Source organism: Sphaeramia orbicularis, chromosome 6 (assembly GCF_902148855.1).
Source record: "Sphaeramia orbicularis chromosome 6, fSphaOr1.1, whole genome shotgun sequence".
NCBI lineage: Eukaryota > Metazoa > Chordata > Actinopteri > Kurtiformes > Apogonidae > Sphaeramia > Sphaeramia orbicularis.
In genome coordinates, this window is record NC_043962.1 from 1,907,221 (window position 1) to 1,922,122 (window position 14,902).

The window sequence follows — 14,902 nt, forward strand, 5'->3', positions numbered from 1 at the left end:
GCTGCAAGTAAGCTAAATCCTTTGGCTACAGAGTACCAACCCGAGACTCAGAACAAGCAACAGCAAAGCAAGGATTGGACATCACTGACAAGCTACCCAGCACCAACTGTCACTCAGCCACCGGAGGCTAGTCTGCTACAAGGAGCAAAGCGGCGGACTGACTCACAAAGGCAGGGTTACCTGGACAACATTCAAATGGATGCAGAGCCTCAGTTGTGGCAGCCCTCTCTACATCGTGTTCAACCTGTTGAGGAAAGGCAACGTCCCCTGCTCACTGCTCAGCCTGTGGATGAAAGGCTGCCCCCTCTCTTCAGTTCTCAGCCAGTGGATGAAAGACAGCCTGGAGATATTTACACCATAATGCGACGACAAAATGAAATTACTGCAGCTCTTGTACAATAACAATGTTTAATGGTATTGCCGGCAAGAGACATTCCTATATTTGATGGGGATCCTCTGCAGTATATCTCTTTTAAGAGGGCATTCGAACAAGCAGTGGAGGAAAAGGTTAACAGCGGCGATTGCTTGTGTTACCTGGAACAATTTACTAGAGGACAGCCAAGGGAGCTGGTGCGTAGTTGCCAGCACATGCTACCAGGTCAAGGTTATGATCAAGCAAAAAGGTTGCTCCAGGAACACTTTGGCAATGAATATAGGATTGCTTCTGCATATATGGATAAAGCATTGGCTTGGCCCGCAATAAAACCAGAGGATGTGAATGCTCTGCAGGCCTTCTCTCTTTTCCTGCGTTCATGCTGCAATGTCATGGAGAAGCTGCAGTACATGCAAGAGATGAACATGCCAAGTAACATGAGAGCAGTGATGTCTAAGTTGCCATTTAAGATGCGGGAGCGATGGCGAACTGTTGCACATGACATACTGGAGACGTCCAAACGCAGAGCTTTGTTCCAGGATTTGGTTGCATTCATTGAAAAACGTGAGAATTCAATCAGATCCCTTATTTGGTGATATTCTGGACCCACCATCAGGAACAACTGGCTCAAAGGTTGTCAACAGATTGAAGCCACAGTCAGGAAACAGAATTAAAGGAAACAGCTTTGCCACCACCATTGCTCCTGTGCAGCCAGTTGAGAACTTCAGAGATTCAGGAGCAGCCTCATGTGCTCACGGCTTTACAGTGTCTAAGTGTACTTGTGTGTGCTGTAACCAAAGTCACTCATCGGAAGAAGAAAGAAGAAGCACAGAGACTAAATATGCTTTCTAAAGGAGAAAGAGCTTTGTTTTGGCTGCTTATGTCCAGGTCACAGAAGTCGTGACTGCAAAGAGCGTTTGACCTGCGAGAGTTGTGGTCAAAGTCATCCAAGTGTGCTTCATATTGACAGGAAAGACGAAACCAACACCAACACTGAACATGTTAAAGAGCCAGCAGCATGTGACACTAAAGTACCTCATGAAACCTGTGGTCATACAGGGGCCGGTAGGGAACGCTGTTTTCTTTCCATCTTGCCGGTACAGGTTAAATCCATCAAAGGAGGCAGGATAATAGAGACATATGCCTTTCTTGATCCTGGCAGTACTGCCACCTTCTGTTCGGAGCATCTCATGAGAAAACTCAACCTGGCTGGAAGACGGACACATATTTTGCTACAGACAATGGGACAGGAAAGAGTCGTGCCAGCCTATGAATGTACAGGGTTGGAAGTGTCTGGTTTGGAGACCAACCTCTTCTATAAACTACCTGAAGTCCTCACACAGAAGAGGATGCCTGTAAGTGTAGACAACATCACAACTGAAGGAGATATAGTGAAGTGGGCATATCTGTCAAGAGTGCACATTCCTCGTATCCAGGCTGAGGTGGACCTGCACCAAAGATGTTGGAACCCTGGGAGGTGATAAACAGCTGTGGAAATGGTCCATATGCTATAAGGACAGCATTAGGATGGACCATAAATGGACCACTGGACACCAAGGACAGCACTGTGGCAGCAGACTTACCTTGAGTGTCGGTTAACAGGATTTCTACATTGAAGTTGGAGAGGCTGCTGTGTGAACAATACAACCACGACTTTAATGAGAGTGCTACAGAGAACAAAGGACTGTCGGGAGGATATGCAGTTTTTGGAGATCATGGAAAATTCTGCAACACTGGAGGATGGTCATTACAGTCTGCAACTGCCCTTTAAGAAGGAAAATGTTTCCCTACCAAACAACCGCTCTGTGGCAAAACAGCGGTTGGAGAGTCTGAAGAAGAAATTTCTGAGTAATGAACAGTTTTTTGAGGAGTACGAAGCTTGTCTCAATGAAACGATTGATAAGGGATATGCAGAGATGGTACCTGTGGAGCAGCTGGATGGTTGTCCTGGGAGAGTTTGGTACATCCCTCATCACAGTGTACGTCACCCAAAGAAGCAGACACTGAGGGTGGTGTTCGACTGTGGTGCAACATTCAAGGGCACATCATTGAATGAAGAGCTGCTGCAAGGCCCCAACCTTACCAGCACCCTACTTGGAGTCCTCCTCAGATTCAGGCAGGAATCAGTAGCTGTCATGGGAGACATCCAGTCAATGTTCCATCAGGTGAAAGTACACAAGGATGACAGAGATTTCCTTCGGTTTCTGTGGTGGCCAGACGGAGATCTGACCAAGGTGATGTCTGAATTCCGAATGACGGTTCATTTGTTCGGTGCCATATCTTCTCCGAGCTGTGCTAGCTTTGTGCTAAGAAAAACTGCAGATGACAGTCGGTCCAGTTTTCCATCTGAAGTTATCCAAACCATCAAGGAGAGCTTCTACGTTGATGATTGTTTAAAGAGCACCAGCTCAGAAGAGGAGGCCTCACTCTTGGTCAAAAATCTCATGGATCTTTGTCAGAAAGGAGGATTCATTCTGACTAAATGGATGAGCGCTAGTCGCCACCTACTGCAGACTATTTCTGAGGAACATCGAGCTAAGGAGTTGAGGGAGCTCAATCTCGATCGTGACAACCTTCCTGTGGAGCGCGCTCTTGGGTTGCTGTGGTGTGTTGAGTCCGACAGCTTTAAGTTCATGATGAAGGTTCCTCAGAAGTCCTGTACAAGACGTGGAATGTTGTCAGTTTCGAGTTCTGTATGCGATCCACTTGGGTTTCTTGCACCAGTTGTATTGCCTGCTAAAATTATGCTACAGGAGCTCTGCAGGAAAAAACATCGGATGGGATGAAACCATACCTCCGACCATGCTGCATCAGTGGAACAGGTGGATTAAGGACCTGGATATTTTGGCTGCGTTTAAGGTGGAAAGGTGCATTAAAACCAAGGGATTCGGAGACCTTAAGCATGCTCAACTCCCATCATTTTTCAGACGCCAGCGAAGCAGGATACGGAACAGTCACTTACCTCAGGGTGCAGAACGACACAGGAGGAGTCCACGTTGCATTCCTGATGGGCAAGGCCAGAGTTACACCTCTAAAGACAATTTCCATTCCTCGCTTGGAGCTCACTGCTGCTGTCCTGGCTGTTCGTGTCGACCTGATGTTGAAGAATGAGCTAAGGCTGCAACTAAAAGAATCTGTCTTCTGGACCGATAGCACCTCGGTGCTGAAATACATTTGGAATGAGGACAAACGTTTTCATACTTTTGTGGCAAATAGGGTCTCAACAATCAGAGAAGCCACCACACCTTCTCAGTGGCATTATGTAAGCTCCAAGGAAAACCCAGCGGATGATGCATCCAGAGGAATAAGGGCTGGCGATTTCCTTCAAAACTGCAGATGGATCAAAGGTCCTAAGTTCTTGGTTGGACCAGAAGAAAGCTGGCCAGTTAATGTCATGGATACCGCTCTGGGAACAGACGATGTAGAGGTCAAAAGGGAAGTCACGGTGAATGTTGCCATTGTGGATAGCTCAGTGGATGCAACCAGTCAACTGATGACTTACTTCTCAGATTGGAGGAAACTGAAGGTCGCTGTTGCCTGGTTTCTTAAGCTGAAAAAAACTTTACTGGAGAAAACTCAGAGGAGACGTACATCCAATGCTCAGATGACACAGCAAAGACCAGAGCAAACGGGGCAAACTTTGTCAATGGAGGATCTGATGGAGGCTGAACTTGCTATCATTCAGTACTGTCAGCAGCAAAGGCTTGCTAAGGAAATTGCTGCTTTGAAAGCTGGACAAAGATCAGTGAATAAGCAGAGCTCAATTTACAGGTTGGATCCATATTTGAGTGATGGACTTTTAAGAGTTGGAGGACAGCTGACTAAAGGTTCACTACCAGAAGAAGTGAAACATCCCCACATTCTCTCAAAAGATCAGCATGTAGCCGCTCTCATTCTGAGGCACATTCACCAGCAGCTTGCTCACAGTGGTCGTAACCATATGTTGTCCACACTACGAAGGAAATACTGGGTCACAGGTGCCAACGCAGTGGTGAGGAAGATCATGGCAGACTGTTGCTTCTGCAGGAGGTACAACAGCAGGCTGATGGAACAAAAAATGGCTGACTTGCCAAAAGAGCGAATCCTTCCTGACCAACCCCCATTTACTAACATCGGAGTAGATTATTTTGGACCGATTGAGGTGAAGAAAGGCAGAGGCACAGCCAAGCGTTATGGAGTGATTTTTACTTGTTTTGCAAGCCGAGTAGTGCATTTAGAGATTACAAATTCATTGGATACAGACGCCTGTATCAACGTACTGCGCTGTTTCATGGCCAGGAGAGGTCAGGTGGTTCGCATTCAGTCAGATAATGCAACTAACTTTGCAGGAGCAGAAAGAGAGTTAAGGGAGGCTGTTGCAGCTCTAAATCATGCCCAGATCCAAAATGCAGTGCAGCAACATGGAGTCACATGGTCTTTCAATCCTCCAGCAGGCTCTCACTTTGGTGGCATTTGGGAGAGGATGATTCGCATGGTGAGAAGGATTCTCAATTCAGTGCTTCGACAGCAGATGCTTGATGATGATGGGCTTCACACAGCCATATGTGAAGCAGAAGCAATTTTGAATGATCGACCAATCACTAAACTGTCAAATCATCCAAATGACTTGGAACCTCTCACTCCTAATCACATTCTGCTCATGAAAGGAAAACCTGCACTGCCACCTGGACTATTTGAACGTCATGACCTTTACATGAAACGTCGGTGGAGACAAATTCAATATATATCAGATCTCTTCTGGAAACGATGGGTTCGCGAATATTTACCACTGTTACAGGAAAGGCAAAAGTGGAACCTCAAGAGGAGAAATCTGAAGGTCGGAGATGTCGTCATCATAATGGATCCCACTGCCCCAAGAGGTTCCTGGCCACTCGGAAGGGTCTTGGAGGCTTTCCACGATAAAAGGGGATTTGTGCGTTCAGTGCATCTGCAAACGAAGTCTAGTGTCATTGAAAGGCCTGTGACCAAACTTTGCCTGTTACATGAGAATGAAGGTTAGCAGGTCATTTGAGGTATTCTATGTAATGTGGTAATCACACTTATTATTTCATCTTGTTTATGGCACCTTACTTTGTAAATGTTTGAATTGTTATGCCTGTAAGTCATTACAATTAGGGGCCGGTGTGTAAGGGCCAACTCAAGAAAATGTGTGGGATACCATGTTGTCCACCAGGTGTCACCTTTGAACACATGCCTATTTAGGTAGGAATGTTTCTTCTGAGGTCAGGTGTTGCTGGACGGGAGAGCACCAATAGTTTTTTGACCGCATGCCGGCACTCAGTGCCACGCCGGGTGATGTGTTGTGTATTTGTGGGACTTTCGGATATTGATGACTATAACTCTGCATGAGCACGTTGAAGAAAGGATGAGCAATAAATAACGCAAAGAAGACGTCGTTTGGAAGGTTTTATTTCACGAACACAGAAGTCCGGTTAGCGCGTCAAGAATGTGTCCTGTCTACGCCGCCCCTCAGCAGCTTTCAGTTTGGGCTTGGTCGCTACAGATGTAATTACTATGGGTAATAGACAGGAGGTCACATATGGGCTTTCATTTGGTGCCATGACCTTTGACCTTGAGTGACCTTGAAAGGTCAAATGAATGTCTCTGTCTTTAACCTCCTCAGATCCAGGAAATGTCAGCAAAGCACCAGCTGTTTTGTTTTTTATTAAATCAGTGTCTATAATGGAAACATCCTGAGGCAACAGTTTTTTCAGATGCAGGTTTTAAAATTTTTATGGAATGTCCTTTGTGGTGGACAGTTTTTTTTTTTTTGTATAAAGTTGTGAAACTCTTATCTACGAATGTGGACAGTGGGTCTGAGGAGGTTAAATATGCTGTTGGACTCCAGGACCCATGGTACTATTTTTTGTTCAGTGAGGGTATTTCAGTTAGGACCGTCTATTCAGGACTTGCAGCTGATGTCACTGGTGATGTGATTGTTGTTTACACCGCCATATTGGTAGGCACGCTATCTGGATCCAGAAAGTCTGAACTGTTGCTTTATCTGGTGTTTTTCTGTGGACTGGAGTTTGTGTGTTTTGTTCTTTGTGAGTCTGTCTGCTGTGATAAAGGCACCACAGATGAGTTCACATGTTTACGAACAACAGTGATGTGTGCACAACTCAGAGGTCAAACCAGTGTTCCCAGCTCCAGCCGGCTCCCATCAGCCGTACACCTGCAGGCTCTGAACTGGTGAACGCGCCCATGTGTTCACTGTAAACGCTCCATGAACTGTCTGTGTCCTAAAGCCCCTCCCACCTTCATCATGTGACTGGACCTCATGTGGAAGGCTGTCCCATAGTTACAGCAGACCGGCACAGACGGGGGGGCAGTACTGTCACCAGCTCCAGCTGAACTCAGCGGTGTCGCCCGCCGTAGCTCCGCCCACTTCCATCTGCCTCACCCAGCTGAAGAAACTCAAAGGGAGCAGGTAGATCTACAAGCACTGTGTCTGTAGGTGATGGTCCAGGGGAAGTCCTCCTGGAGGTTTAAAGGGTCTGCAGCACCGGACCACATGAGGGCTATTCTGTTTTTACACACCGCTAAGGCTACAGGCACGCAGGCTAACTATACTGAGAAGCTAGGCTAACTATACTGAGAAGCTAGGCTAACTGTACTGAGAAGCTAGGCTAACTACACTGAGAAGCTAGGCTAACTGTACTGAGAAGCTAGGCTAACTGTACTGAGAAGCTCGGCTAACTGTACTGAGAAGCTAGGCTAATGGCAGTAATAACTGTAAACAGCGGTGGGCAGAACAGAACCAGTGCTGCCACCAGTGGAACCCAGTGGTCTGTACGCAGAACTGATACTGGTGAAAGAGGAGGAATAAACGGCACACAGGAGTTTAGCAGCTCCATCTTTAACATGTTGTATGATCCAAGGAAAGCTCGCCTACCAATATGGCGTCATAAACAGAAAACCACATGATCATGTGACGTATGTGCAAAACCTTCATAGCTGTATGACAGAAAACATCAAATATTTAAGTTAAGATATTGTAGTTTTTTAAGACAGAAGGAAAAGGGTATTTTTTTTGGGGGGGGGGGGGCAAAACTAACCCATCCATTTGGAACAGGGCCATGTTTACTACTGTAGCATCCCTTACTGCAGGGATCTGCAGCCCTGGTCCTCCAGATCTACCACATGCTTGTTTTAGCTGTTTCCCTCGGCCAACACACCTGAGTCACAGAAGCCTAACATTAAGCTCTGCAGAAGACTGACAGCGACCGTCAGGTGTGCAGGAGGAGGGACGTGTCTAAAACACACAGGATAGTGGATCTACAGGACCAGGGTTGGACAGTCCTGGTTTAGGCGTTTCCCTCTTCCTGCACACCTGACGGTCGTCCTCAGTCTTCTGCAGAGCTAGATGTTTGGCTTATCATGTGACTCAGGTGTGTTGGCAGAGGGATCCGTCTAAAACATGCAGGACAGTGGATCTACAGGCGCAGGGCTGGTGACCTCTGCCCTGTTACATGTAGGAGCTGAGAACAGTTACTGGGCTCAGGTTTCCAGCTGCTCCACAGTCCTGCGTTGTCTTTGTTGTGTGTTTTTTTTTCTTTATGCGCTGAATGTTTCACCTCCTCAGACCCAGCTGTGGGTTTTCTGTCCTCATTTGTGGACAAGAGTTTCACAACTTTATACAAAAAAGAAAAGAAAAGAAAACTGTCCACCACTAAGGACATTCCATAAAAAATTTAAAAACTGCGTCTGAAAAAACTGTTGCATTAGGATGTTTCCAATATAGACATTGATTTAACAAAAAACAAAAAAGCTGGTGCTGCTGACATTTCCTGGGTCTGAGGAGGTTAATTAGTGAAAACTCTGAAACGTATCCAGACCAGATCAGTACCCAGACTCTTCTTTTTTTTTTCCCAACAAGTGTATTTTTCAAAGAAAAATACACTATTTTCAAAGAAAATAATCCCTCTACAACAAATAATTAATAATAAACAATAGGTAAATAATAAAACAAACAATAATATAGGTGCAAAACAGAATTATCGCAGTAAGGTTCATCGTCAATCAAGCAGACATGACAGGGCAGTGATATGCAATGAAACTGGTACAGTCCAAGACATAAATCATCCTCATCATCCTCAGAAGTCACTGGTGGTCCAGGAGTTCACCTGGTGTTCTCAGAGTGAAACACATTTCAAATAGAACAAAACCAATACAGACATGTACTAAATACACAGCAGTACTTACCCAGACTCTTCTACTACTGGACTCTGTTGTTGTTATAGATGCTTTATGTGGATGAGTGTTATTTCACTGAAATACACGAGGACTTCCTTAAAAAAGACATTACCTGGGTGCGAGTATATCGTTAGCTTCATAGTATAATTGCCAAAGTCATATTTTCGGCCAAATTGTGCCAAATTGAAAAAGAAATTATGCTTCATTGCCAAATTTTCTAGTAACATGTTACACTACTTTTTACCCGAAAAAAAGTAGTTACGTTCCTGTAACACGTTACTTTATGAGTCGTTACACACAACACTGCAAAACACTGATCAATACGTGCATTAAATGTTCAGAATTAATTCAACAAATTTAGTTTCCATTTCCATAACAACTGTTCTGATACAAAACATCAAAATGTAACTTTTATTATTTTAAACCCCACCCCCTTATTTATTTCACAGGTGTCAAACATGCGGCCCCGGGGTCCAATCCGGGCCCTGGGATGGATTTGTGAAATACAAAAATTACACTGAAAATATTAACAATCAGGGATGTTAAAATTATTTTAGGTTATTTCAGTCAAAAGTGGATCAGACCAGTTAAAATAATATCATAATAACCTGTAAATAATGAAAACTGTACATTTGTCTCTTTGTTGTAGTGTAAAATAAAGTCAAATTACACAAAAACATTCACGTTTACAGACTATCCTTCTACAAAAAATGTGAATATCTGAAATGTCTGAAGAGAAGTATGTGGAATTTTAAAAATACTCTCCCTGTTATTTAGTGTTTGGTGTATTTGTAGATCCACTGTGATCTGTAAGTTGTGATTCACGTTTATAAATGATGAACTAAAGCCTAATATTGTGAACATTGCACTGATTTTAGTAACAGATTTTCAGGTTGTTCATATTTGTTCATGTTAGGTTCAAGTACAGTTTGTAGATGTAAACATTTTCATTACGGAATTTACTTTTTTCACTCAAAAGTTCTGATCCTATTGTTTATGTTATTTTCCTGGTCCGGCCCACTTTAGATCAGATTAGTCTGGATGTGGAACTGAACTAACATGAGTTTGACAGCCCTGATGTATCTGAACAGTGTCCTCCAGTGAAAACCATCTGGTCAGACGCCGTCGTACAGTAACAGTTACACGTGTTCAGAACAGAACAAACACTAATTCTCTGTAATGACTGTGGCCTCAGACCAATCAGCTGATGAGACAAGTGTCAGGGCGTTTCTCAATATCAGGTTCACAGAGTTCACAGGTCTGACCCTGGTTACGAACGGCCCCAGAGGTACAGTACCTTCTGTAGAAATGAACCGGAAACAGTTTTAGTAGGTTTATTTTAGTATCTGTCACTTTAGTATCTGACCACTTTTTATTCCCAATAATAGAAGGTAAATGTAGACATATTTCCCCCCAGGATGGACCTGATGATGACCTCAGAGAAATGCACAAAAACTGTCCTCTTGCTCTGATCCATCCCATAATTAATGAATTTATGATCAAATATTAGGTTCAAAAATAGGACCCAAATATGGACATTAAATCTCCCTCTGTGTCAGTGCATTAGATGTGTAAACGTGTGTAAATGCTCTTCTACAGACTCTAAATACAGACACTGTGTTCAATGTGTGGATCCTAGTGGTTTTTCTAATCCACACATGTGGGTTTGGCATCAATCTCAGTCTCATTCCAGGTTTGGTGTGGAACCCATCGTGTCCACTGGTGTTACATGCGGAACCTGAACATTTGAACACAAATAAATCGCAAATGATTTTGCAACAGCGGTCATTTTTGTCAAACACTCTGCCTTGAATATTTACTTCAATTCCCAAAATGCACCTGTGAGAGAATAAAGAGATATTCGGAAAAAAAAAAAAATAGCGCGTAATTTTCGGGTCCTTTTTACCATGTTAGATGCGGATTTTTGTATTAAATATCATCTAAAATAATATAAAAATGTGTTTTATCTGAAAAATAGTTTCTCTTTTGTGTCAGTAAGTAATTATTTTAAAATAAACCTAAAGTTCTTCCAAACCTGCTTCAGAACATTCGTCTACATCTGGTTTAAATGTTTAGCCCCTCTGTCCTGTTTCTAGGACAGTTTCATAGAAGCATCCATTTGGAGAAGATAATATTTTAATGAACAGTGATAAATCCCTTGGTAATGGTTAAATATATAGAGAAATTTGGATGTCAACACAAATAAATAGTTTTGGGTCTTTATGGGTTAACCCTTTCATGCATGAATTATGAAAACCTTAATAAAGATTTGTTTTTCCTGAGTGTTTTTATTTATCTTTAGGCATGAAAAAAAACTGCAATTGAATTTTTTTTTTATGAACCTATTTTTCATGGAGTTGCAAAAATGTCACTATGCATTTAATTTGTTGAAGCAAAGAAACATGTATTTACTGATATATTGTGTGAAAACTGAAAAACATTTTTAATGCTGCTAATCTGATGTTTTCTCACATTTTAACATACTCTAATACTAGTTATTACTCATTTCATGGAAACAACAATAATAGTAAAATGTTATTACAGTATAATAACAATAACAAGCACTTGATTTCAACTCAAACATGTTAGTGCAGATCAGGTTTATCCAGAACAGCACAGTTACAGTAATGATCTGAGTGTCAGTGTTTGGGATGATGCATAAGCGTCCACTGTGTCGGCTGATATGGAACTAAAACAACAAAATCCATGAATATTTTAACAGAACAGTTTTGAATAGCTGTCCACTGTAGTGACCACTGTGCATGAAAGGGTTAAAATCACATTAAAATTAGATTTAATGCATTTTATTCTGGTGAAGCTGGTTCTTTATTTTTCTTTTGTGATGATTTATTTGCAGTTATTGGCCAGTAATGTCTATTTATTAGGAATTTTCTCGTAAAATATTTAGTTTCGTATGGGATTACACTCAGTTTTATTGTACCTTATAATATGATGACTCACTTTTTATTGCATTTCAGAAAATGTGCAATTTTTTTCTGCAAATAGGGTTTGTAGGTCAGTTGCTGTATATGCAGAAATAATATTACTTTGTTAAATCTCTGCATATTTGAGTGTGAAATACAGCGTTAACAGTCAGGATATTCAGTAATTCCTTAATATTACTGGTTTAGAAGCGTTTTGAAGTGAAAAAAGTGTCAGAATGAGCGTTAATGTAGTTGTTTTTTACAGGTCAGTCCACTGGTGTTGGTGTTTTGTGTGTTTTCTCTGTGGTCCAAGTATCACCTTCTGTCATGTATAGAAGAAACCAGAGCTCTGGCTTCCTGTGGGATCCAAAACCTGACTCCTCACTCACGTTCTGTAGATACACGCACGCACACGCACACATGCACACTGATGCTGTGTTACCTTTTTTAGCATCAGCGTCATGAAACATTCAGAGGCAACTTGTCTGATCAGCTGTGGCTACAGTTTGGTCACAGTGTCCGAAGTGTCCGGTCTCTCTCACACACACACACACAAACACACACACACACACACACGCTCAGTTCTTTGTTTTGTGTACAAATGTATAGATGAGCTGTTGTTTCCACACTTTAGCTGTTTTTCCATCTGAATGCTTTTTCTAATATACACTCCACAGCACAGGTGTCAAACATGTGGCCCGGGGACCAAATCCGACCCACCAAAGGCTCCAGTCCGGCTTAACTTTTCTTAAGTGCTTTATCACCATTTATTATAATATTATCCTCTGTATTTTGTGTCTTTCAGTGTAAATCCTGTATTTCCCTACATTTAATTCACTGATCATGTAGATCACAGGTGTCAAACATGTGGCCTGGGGGCCAAATTTGGCCCGCCAAAGGGTTCAATCTGGACCCTGGGATGAATTTGTGAAATGCAAAAATGACACTTAAGATATGAACAATCCTTTCAGTTCAGGTTCCACATTCAGACCAATTCAATCTCATGTGGGCAGGACCAGTCAAATACTATCAGAATAACAGATAAATAATGACAACTCCAAATGTTTCTCTTTGTAGATGTAAATATTTTCATGTATTTACACTAAAACAAGGTATAATTTTGCACAAAAAAAAGAAAAGTGAATAACCTGAACAATTATGAACAACCTGAAATGTCTGAAGAGAAGTGAGTAGAATTTTACCAATATTCTGCCTGTTACTCAATATTTTGTGTGTTTGTAGATCCACTGTGATCTGTAAGTTCTAATGTACATGTGGAAATGATAAAGTGAGGCAGAATAGTGTTAAAATTACACTTATTTTTTCAGTTTGTTCATGTTATTCACATCTTTTGAAAGGATAGTTTGTAGATGTAAACCTTTTCATAATGTAAATGTACTTTTTTTGCTCTAAAACATAGAGAAAAGTTTGGAGTGGACATTATTTCTATATTATTCTGTTATTTGACAGGTTGGGCCCACTGCAGATCAAATTTAGCTGAATGTGGAACTGAACTAAAGTGAGTTTGACGCCCCTGCTCTATATTAATGTGGTTATTCTTAAACTTCATTCAGTTACAGATTACAGAATACTGTGTCTGCTAAGGTTTAGTTGATTGACATTACATTGAAATATAACTGTGAAATATATCTGAGCTTTTACAAAGTATGCTAAAAAAAACTACTTTTTGGGAGGTTCTGTTAATTGAACTAGGTCCAGTATAACATATATGTTGTTTTTATTTTGTAATTGTGATGAATGGGTTTTAGTTGTTGTTTGTGTTGTGTTTTCTTAAATGTGTGTTTTTGGTCATTTGTGTTTTGCAGTATAAAGATAATTGTGATGGGTGTGGACTCCAGGAAGAATAGTGATGGCCTAAACCAAAGCTAATGGAGACCCAAAGAAATGAAATAAAATTAAATACATGCATTTACATATTATCTGCAACATACAGTTTTACTTACAATGAATAACTTCAGTATTATGTTACATACATTGATTTATTATATATAGTGTGTAGTATAGTATAGCATCATGCTGGTGCTACACTGTCATGTCCCATGTACATCTATCTAGTTTGTCATACTTATGTATTTTATTTACGTTTTATTTTTATTGCAAAGCTTTATATTACAGGTTTGTGATCCCCTGATATGTACATTATGCTTCATTTTTAATATCAACTCAACAAACGCACATTCAGAAATAATAAACACAAGAAAACCGCATGGATAGAGTGAGAAAAGAGGGAGGAAAGAAGAAGAAAAAACAAAAAAAAACCCATAATTTAACATTTCAGCCCCCCCCAACCGTCCTCCCCATCCCCAGAGTCATTACCATAGATCAGTGTAGTGCTACGCTGTGGACTACTGCTTAAATACTGGACCTTAACTGTCCGGCCGGCCCTTCCATTTATGATATCACTGGTTTCCAAATTAAACTCATGTATTTTTAGTCAAGGAAGATTCTAGTGAAAACGGCGAGTCAATAGGACCAGTATTTTGGGAGATATGAGTAATTTTGGAATACAGTCACACCCCAGAATCATAATCCACTTTTACACAAAGATCCCTGAAAAAAGCTCAGATGGTGATCCCGCCTTTTTCCACCATTGACTGATTTCCACAGAGGTGAGACAGACTGGACTTTAACCCAGTGGACCTGTGTTCAGGTGTTGTACCAAAGTACGCATCCCCGCTCAGAAATGACTCCCCTGGCTGCAGGAGCAGCATTTCCCATACATCTGGGCCCTCCATAAGAAGGAAGCCAGTTTCCACCACTGAAAAAATATCGCCATGGTAAGTCATAATTAAGAAATAAAAAGTCATAATTATGAGATTAAAAAAGTCATAATTATGAGATTAAAAAGTCATAATTATGAGATTAAAAAGCCATAATTATGAGATGAAAAGTCATAATTATGAGATAAAAAAAGACATGATTATGGTAAAAAAATTAAAAAAAAAAAGTCCCAATTGAGATTTAAAAAAAAAAAAAACAATTGAGATAAAAAGTCATAATTATGAGATTAAAAAAAAGTCATAATTATGAGATTAAAAAGCCATGATTATGAGATGAAAAGTCATAATTATGAGATTAAAAAGTCATAATTATGAGATTAAAAAGTCATAATTATGAGATTAAAAAGCCATGATTATGAGATGAAAAGTCATAATTATGAGATAAAAAAAGACATGATTATGGTAAAAAAAAAAAAAAAAGTCCCAATTGAGATTAAAAAAAAATAAAAATTGAGATAAAAAAGTCATAATTATGAGATTAAAAAAAAGTCATAATTATGAAAGAAAAAAAGTCTTAATTGAGATTAAAAAAAAGACCTAATTGTGATGAAAAGTAATAACTACGATACTAAAAAGTCCTAAATGAGTTAAAAAGTCCTAATTATGGG